Source organism: Tiliqua scincoides, chromosome 4 (assembly GCF_035046505.1).
Source record: "Tiliqua scincoides isolate rTilSci1 chromosome 4, rTilSci1.hap2, whole genome shotgun sequence".
Lineage (NCBI taxonomy): Eukaryota > Metazoa > Chordata > Lepidosauria > Squamata > Scincidae > Tiliqua > Tiliqua scincoides.
Window position 1 is genome coordinate 99,597,589 of NC_089824.1, and position 9,399 is coordinate 99,606,987.

Here is a 9,399-nt window from a genome sequence, read left to right on the forward strand (position 1 = left end):
CAGCCTGTACCAGAAATTTCTATATAAAGATGAGAGAGTATCACCAGCTTTTTTTGTTGTTGTTCTGCTCTGTGAGTGCAGAGATGCTTCTTTGGCTAGTCTCACTACAGCACAATCCTATGCATGCCTACGCAGAACTGTGCTCCATTGTGTTCAGTGGTAAGAGTGCAAAGGATTACAGCCTTCCCTTGTTTAGCCAGAACAGGATGTGGTGACGGCATCTGGCCTGGATGCCTTTAAAAGGGGATTGGACAAGTTTCTAGAGGAAAAATCCATTACGGGGTACAAGCCATGATGTGTATGCGCAACCTCCTGATTTTAGAAATGGGTTATGTCAGAATGCCAATGCAAGGGAGGGCACCAGGATGAGATCTCTTGTTATCTGGTGTGCTCCCTGGGGCATTTGGTGGGCCGCTGTGAGATACAGGAAGCTGGACTAGATGGGCCTATGGCCTGATCCAATTGGGCTGTTTTTATGTTCTTATGTTCTTAACTGGGTAGTGACTCCCAGGATGAATCCTTACCTGTTGTTCCCTTAGGTTACCAGTTCCAGACTGCTGAAGGCTCGATGACACCTAATACCAAAGGAGTTGAACCTCTTTTGTTCATTTTGGCTCAGACTCTTGAGGTGTTTCTGAATCTATTACTCTTTCCCCATATTCTCTCTGAAGCAGTGACCAAGAGTTACTGTTGCCATCTGCTATGGTCCTTTCTATCCAGTTCTACCTGTTAACAACAAGGAATGTAAAATTATGTGTCTCCCCATCCACAAGCTGTTGTCCTATATCTCCTAGCTGGCCAATCATGCCAAAAGATTTTTTAAAAAGCTAGTTAAACAGTTGCTTTAACTTTTGCTGGTCCCACCTAAGAACAGCAAATTATTCAGAGATTTGATCAGTGCATCCTGATACCTGCACCCCCAAGCTCAATTTTGCTTCCTTCTCATAATATGATGCAACTGCTTGCTGAAGATAAGAAGGTCAATGCCTGGATTGGAGACCATTTGGAAACCACAGGTATGCCACGTTGAGTTCCACCATGGAACAAAGATGGGATACTAATGAATTCAGTAAAATATCATAACATGGAACGAAAAGCGCTGTTGTCCAGGTTTCCTTCTCCAAGACCCTCAATCAAAATAGTAGACTTAGTTAAAGTCTTTGTAACAGAAATCAGAACATCTTGGTGTTGAACACCATGTCTTGCCACTGTCCAATCTATGTATTCTCAGCACAGAAAGCACTTGTGCCACATTTCAGACAATACTATAAATACCTGTTTTTCATAGGATTAAAACAATGATTGCCTTGTGAAAATGTTCAGGGTAAAAATGAGTATTTGGGTGTTTGAGCGTAAATGTACACTGTAATAAACCCAACCTGCCTTTTCCCACTTTCCTCGCTTTACAGTCAAGTAATTCTCTCTCTCTTCTCCTCCCTCCCTCTCTCCCTCCCTCCCTCCTCTGGTGCCATTTTCTTTTCTTTCTCACCTCATCATCTTAGCTAATTAAAGTGCGCATAGAGAATGACATCGTGCCGATAGACAGCCAGTCAGATTCGGCTATATAGCATTTTCCTAAGTGCCGCCGTCTTTGTTTTTTTTTTTTTTTAACTATATTTTAATTAAATAGAAAATTATCCATGGATTAGGCACTCACAAAGCATATGGGTTTCACTAATTGATTAACAGTTTTTCATCAACTAAAAGGTGCTCCCAATTAATTGGGTAGTGAATTATTTACTGTTTTTATTTGTATTTTATTTGTTTTAAAGATGTAATACCTTGCCTTTCCAATCCCAGAAAAGGAAGCTCAAGTTACAAGTCAAAAGCACAATAGAAGACAATAAATAATTTACTAAAACAAATTAAACAAGGCAAACAAGTGTACAAAAACAAACAAGGATGAATTTTAAAAATGCTATTGGCAAACACCATCTTAGAAGCAGCATTTCCCCTATTTTGAAGATGATGCTTCCTACAATATACACAGCCATTCTTAAACAAGCAGGGCTACCACACATGGTTGCGCACTGCACAATGGTGCCACATCTAAGAAGGCACCATTCACATCTCAGACTGGAGAAGGATGCCTGCAGAATGTCACTTCCGCCAGCAAGCAAGCAAGGAAGGGAGAGCCTTTTTCCAATTTACGCAAAGGCGCTGTATGGATAGCCCTGCAAACAATGGCAGTTTAAACACAAGGTCTTCTTCTACGCAAAGGAAACATCTGGTACATAGCAAAACAAAGAAAGTTTGCTTCTGGGTTCAGAATGGTTTTTACCTATATGTAAATGTAATCAATTGATCAATTGACTAAAATTCATATAATGAATCAGAAGACAGCATCCCTAAGCTCAGTTTCAAGGGAGTCCATTGCAGTAAATTTGGTGGGCCTTTTCAGTAAGCATGTTTAGAACTGTGCTGCATTATTTCTTTAATCAGGTAACAGCCTAACTATTACTGAGGGCAAACAAACAACCATGCCTTCAGTGGGAGGGAATGTGTACCTATGTTGCCCATGCAACCTGGGAACGCTCTCTTTTCCCAGATTGCACTGCAGTGACTGCTTTGCCCACAGTTGCACTACAGCACAAGAAGACAATGAGTGTTGTCCAGTTGCCTAGGCAATCTTCTGCCCCCTCAAAATATTACCTCTGTTCACACACACACGTGTCTAAGCATTGCTTCACAAGGTTGCAGTCAAGAGGGCCTATTTCTGCTCAAGTCAAGCTTTGCAGCACAAAGATAACCTTGACATAGGAACAAAGTACCATGTGCAACAGTCATATTACGACATTATGCAAAAATATAATCATATAGGGAAGGCCAACAGGCAGCTCACTGATAGAATCCAGCTCCTGAAGACATTTTGCTCTGGCCGCTCGACTGAATTTTAATCAAGGTGTGATAAAAGATTTGCCCACAAAGAAATTATTTTAAATGGTCAAAGAAAGAACACAGTTTAATATCTTCTTTCCAGTGGCATTGCTGGGGGGGGGGCAGGCTGCAATGGGTGAATCACACAGGGGGGTGACCCACACTAGTGACCAAAATTACTAAAATCACAGATTGTAGGAATAATACCACCATGATATATACCATTTGATGTGTAATTTACAGCTGAATGCAATGAAAAAGATCAGAGTGAAATATCTCCATTCTGTCAAAAGTTACAGCCAAAAAACCCAGAAAACAAAAATGCAATTGTCTTATGTTACAAAAAAAAGTACATTTCCTTATTTCAAAATGCACCAATGAAATTGATGGTTTGAAGAGCCAATGAGATGTTATTATGACATAGCATGGAACCAATAAGGTGTTAGTAAGGTGACACCTGGGAGAATGACACCACTACTGACCAAAATCACTAAAATTGTGATTTGAAGGAATAATACCATCATGTTATATACCATTCGATGCATAATTTACAGCAGAATGCAATGAAATAAACTACATTGAAATATCTATGTTCTATCAAAAAGTATAGCCAAAAAACCAGCAGGGCAGGACAATGGTACATCACCATGCCCACCACCTGGTCCATTGCCCGCCCACTGCATGGAAGGAGGTCCACCAGGGGGATGATGTGTGGGCCTCCCTCATCGGGTGACACAAACCCTAGTGATGCCACTGCTTCTCTCTCTTTGGATTTTGTATATAAGCCCCCAACGTCTGGGGGAGGGACAAACATTGGCCTACATGTTAAATTTCTGCAAAATAATAGCAGTATTTACACATATCCCATTCTAAAAAATAAATAGCAGATGGGGAATTGCTCTGTACATATATGGATGTTTTATGTATGTAGAGGCTTGACATGCTTAGACAGATACTAATGGGCAGGAAAGAGATTTTGGCCCAAATCCTAACCAACTTTCCAGCATTGGCATAGCTGTGGCAATAGGACGTGTGCTGCATCCTGCAGTTGGGTGGCAACTCACGGAGACCACCACAAAATAAGGGAATGTTTGTTCCCTTCCCTCGGAGCTGCATTATCCTTATGTCAGTGCTGGAAAGTGGGTTAGGATTGCACCCTTTATCAGTTAAGGGCCAAATCCTATCCAATTTTCCAGTGCCGGTGCAGCTGTACCAATGGAGTGTGTGCTCCATCCTGCAGTGAGAAGGCAGTCACAGAGGCCTCCTCAAGGTACGGGAACGTGTGTTTCCTTACCTCGGGGCTGCATTGCAGCTACACCAGTGCCAGAAAGTTGGATAGGATTGGGCCCTAACATGGCAAAATACCTTTACTGTATTTATGCAAGAATTGTCTCAAGAAGTTGAGTCTAATTAATGTATGATACGTATACTTTTGTGTCTAACACCCTGGTTTTATTGTTTATGCCAATAAAGGTTTTTGATTTGATTTGATTTGAATGTATGTAAAGGCAATATAGAAAGGCACCCTTAGTAGACAACAAGCAGCTTTCCTTTGAGTTACCAGATAGATCTAGCAATGAGGGAGTTGAGAGGACATTTGTCCCCCTCCTTCCTCCTCTGGTGCCACTTGTGAAGCTCAAATTGATAAGATGGCACCAGTTTTATAATGGATGCTACCTACCTGTCGAGGGGTCAGCAGAACTGACTTCTGACGCTAGTTGGGGCAATGCAGCAGTTCGCTATCCCTGCCTCACACAGTTGTGGTCTACCTGTAGGGTGCTTTCCTTGCATGAGTTCTCCATAGAGAAGATTCTTTGGGATCTGGCCATCATCCATTCTCACGACATGACCAAGCCAATGCAGGCGTCTCTGTTTCAGCAGTGCATATATGCTAAGGATTCCAGCTCATTCCAGGACTGTGTTGTTTGGAACTTTGTCCTGCCAGGTGATGCCGAGGATGCGTCAGAGGCAGTGCATGTGGAAAGCGTTCAGTTTCCTCTCCTGTTGTGAGCGAAGAGTCCATGACTCGCAGTACAGAAGTGTACTCAAGACACAAGCTCTGTAGATAATAGCAAAATCATCCATTTAAGTCTCTCTCTCACTCACACTCACACTCACAGAGAGAGAGAGAGAGAGAGAGAGAGAGAGAGAGAGACCATCCTTCATTTGACTGTACCCACTTTGGCCTGCATTCCCCAGTCATTTCTCCATTGTGTCACACTTCTACTTTCTCTATAATATAGCACCCCCCTGGCACTTGCTCCCTCCAGAGGGTCCTCCGTGGCCTCTGCCAGACTCAGACTGAGCCTGAGAAGACAAAAAAAAACACATGATTTCCAGTTTTTTTATAAAAATGGAAGTGATGTTTTTAATGCTTTATAAGGCATTTGAAGGCCTGGGAAAGTGGGGGGGGGGTGGACGATCGCCAGTACCCGTGGTTTCAGTTAACTGCAGGGAGTTCTGGAATGGAACCCCCATGGATACCGGGGCATGCCTCTGTGTGTGTGAGTGCGTGTGTGTGTGTGTGCGCGCGCGCATGCGTGCAAGAGCAACTTTCATGAGCAACTTGGTTGAAAAGCAGTTAATAAATTTATTTCTTAATAATAATAATAATAATAATAATAATAATAATAATTTATTTAATTTGCAAATTTATATCCTGCTTTCTTTCTTTAGTGGGAGATAAATTTGCAATGGTGCTGTTAGCTTCCTTGTTAAAAAATATTTTTTTACTTACCTGCCACCTGGTCGCTATGGGCTACTTTGGACCCATGTCAGCTTTTCTGCTAGTGTTAGTCTGAGGAGAATCAGAGAATGAGGCAGGGCAGAAAAGGAGGATAGGATCTGGGGCACACTGCAGCTGCCAAGATTCAACCCCTCTCAACTTCTCACTGCCCCTGTTTTCTCCCCCAATCCACCTACACCTGCTGCCACACTACGTGCTCCAATGCTGTCCTAGTGGGCCATTGATGGGAGCACAGAGCCTCTGTTTGTTTGCTCTGGTGGCTCCAAAGCTCCCAACCATGGCACACCTTTCATACTGCCATAGCTGGAGTTACAGTAGTGGATCATGAAATCCTCTGCTGCAGGCCTGGATAAGATTGGGCCATTAGTCACACTTCAGCTTCTTCCTTGCTTACCTAAAACTATCATCAGAATTGTGGTTTTAAGCCTGGGTTCACAGTAAACCAAGTGTGCAAGACCACAATTTCAGTTTGCAAGCCACAGCAGCATTTCACACAAAGAATTAATTATCTTCTGGCATATAACTAAATTAATTACTGGTCCAGGTCAGGAGGAGTTATACTAATGTTTTAAGTAGCCCATCAGTGGATATAACAAGAGATACAATACACTAAATCGGAGTTACAATGGAAGATTAAATATTGGCAGGGGCAGCTATATATCTTGTGTTATTTCTGCCCCTTTTAAAAATATCTATTTTTCATTTCAGGGTTTCTCATTCCCTTAGGTATGGAATGAACTTAAAAGCAACCTAGATTTTTCACAGGACTTTTAGAGTGTGTGATAGATCGATAATTTGCTCTTTTTTTGTTTATGAAATATGCCAACTTACTGGGACAGAGTCATTTTTAAGAGGCAGCCAAGATCAATACATGTGTGCATAGATTTATGGGTAGTTTTGTTACAATCAGAATAAGTCTTTCTGCTTAAAGAATTCTAAAAGGCAAACTTGGACTTTTCCACCCATGTTAAGTTTAGGATTTGAGTGGGGGTTGGATTTTGCAAACTACTATCCTGATAGTATACGTTTTAATTTCACTAAACTGGTTTTTTATTCAAACAGTTTTTAATTTCACTAAACTGGCGCACATTTTAAGCCACTGAGTGGAGAGGTATTCTGGTGTCCAAGCCTATAAATTTGTGTATGAGAAGGAACAGGAAGCAGATGACACTAATGAAGCTACCAGGACATTCTGAGTGAGAAGCATGTGACTTCTACTGTTCCTGTAGATTTTGAACTGTGTTAGGGAGTCTGGATGTCGGTGTCTCAGAAGCCACTGGACCTAAAAGTGGAAACCTTTGCATCACTGTGGTGTTACCTACATGGTACTCCACTGGGAGTGTATTTGAAAGGATATCCCACACTGTGCAGTGCCTTCAGGCAGGCTTCAGGGCAACTTTAACTATTCAAGCAATTTATTGGCTTCCCTTGATACTGAAGGTCTATAATGGGTTCCATGGAAGTCTGGAACATTGCCTAGGCAAAAGCAGTTTCCACTGTGTCTGCCTTCAAGCAGTAACAGCCCATCTATTAGGTGAAGTGATGTGGGTTGTCTCAGTGCCAGATTGCAGGGGGAGAGGATGGTGGATTCAAGGTGCCCTTCACCCCAAATCTACTGCCACCACCTCCTCCCTCCAGCCTGCCATGATACAACCTGTATTCATCTCCTTTCAGCCCACTAAAAATGAGTGGAAAGTGAATATCCCTCCTTACTGTGCTATTTGCATGGTTTCTTCAAACAGAAGTGCAGGGTTTCCAGGCTGATTTACAGGAACCATGCAAATAAAGATGGGAATTCCCACATCCCACTGAACCCAGTTTCTGTCTTCCTGGCAGTAGATCTGCTCCAAGAACTGAGGAACATCTGTGCTTTCATCACCTCACTCATCAGCATGCAACTAGTGGCTAATATGCCCTGCATCCATGCAGCATTTCTTTCCCCCACCCCCTATGATGTTGTAACTTTACCCTTTAGACAAGGGATAACCTTTGATCATATCAGCAGGCACCTTACAATATATTGCAAATATTATTGTAATAAAAAGCTACCAATCCTGCTACAAAAACTGCCTTGTCAAATCCTGTTGAAAGGGAAAACCAGGCATCCATTCTTCAGCCCTGAAAAGCCTAAGCCAACTCCACATTATAGTAAACTACAAGTACAGAACTGGTGCATTGCATAAATTTGCTTGCAGGACATAAATGAAAGGTCTTATGTTTATGTTCTTATGCAATCGACTATGCACAGTACTGCAGTAACTGGCCCACACCTGCCAGAGTCCCTAGTTTTGTGTTTTAATGCCAGGGATAGTAAAGTAATAGTAAAGTTACCTCCCCACAGAAAAAATAGGGATAGGGCATGAATCCTGACTCTGTCAAATCCAACTTGCACAAGTCCAACTTCAGTTTTGCTCCATCACCGTTACTGTACAAATGGCAAAAGAGAAAGAATGGCATTCAGTCTCATTTCTTGTTTCACAAAAGAGACTTCGCAGAATCTCTGTTAGTCCCCATTCTAACCTTGGCTCTGAGAAGGAACAACACAGGAGGATCAATATTATTGGTTTTTGGTTTGTGCCTTAGGCTTTCCTTAATAAACAGCATAAAAGGCAGAATTCAGGTTGATTAAGGTTATGGAGAGATTTCCTTGTTTTCATACATTAAAAGTCCATTGTTCGGAATTAAATAATTACTAATGAACCCTCATTCCTTTCCAGAACGGTTCTTTTGCAATTATGTTCCTTTTGCGAACACAATGAATGAACCAGTCAAATTAAACACTGCTAGTCCAAATACTAGTTCTCTTTCATCATGTCAGGCTGGCTGACTGCAGAGCCAGTTATGTTGAAGGGGCCCACTTTAGTAGCAATCCATTGCACCACGCATAGGGAAAAGAAAAAAGCATAGCAACCTCGCAGTTGTAAACTGCTTATTTTTTTTTTTTTTGTCTTAGGAAGCTGTAGAAATGTGAATAAAATCTCTCTCCACTGTTCCTTGTTGGTCCTGACTTGTACATTTTGTACATAGTTCCTGCACATTACAACAGGATAGCCTGGTTCAGGCAGTATGTACAATGCACACAATTACAGCCTCTATAGGAGTCTTCACCCTGCTGCCAATGTGCTCCGTAGCCTCCCCTACTGGCCCACTCTCCCAGAATTTTGCTGAAGATGCAAGTATGGGAATCTGGATGCAATACCACCTGCAAGATTCTGGAGTATAACAGACCTCTGGAGGGACCTTGCGCCTCTATGGTTCTTGCAGGAGGTATGGTCTTTAACACTATTTCCTTCCTCCCCTCCTTATCACACCCTCCCTTCCCTCCAGACCATCAAAGAAGAATAATGCGTTCTGCCAGGGCCCCATTCCTGCTAGGCCCATCCTTACTAGACTCTGACTGAAAGGGAAAAGCTCTAGGGGCCTTTGTTCCAAAGTAGTAGTGCTTCTCAGCACTTCAGAAGATGTATGTATACAGCTATGAACTGTGAGTAATGTACAATCGGGTCTCTTTATCCATGGATTTGGGTCCCATGGATTTGACTATTTATGGATCCCAAACCCATGAGTTTGGTCTGACGTGGACCCTCCAGAGGCTGCCAGAGTTGTGCTCCGGTCGCTTCCAGAAGGTATTCTGAGGCCTGTGAAGGCAACGTCTGGTTCTGCAGGGGAGAGGTGACCAGAAACAACATTTTAGGCTTTTGGAAGGCCTTCTGAAGCATAAGGAGGCTTCCCTGGGCCTCAGAAGGCCTTATAAAGACCTAAAACATCACTTCTGG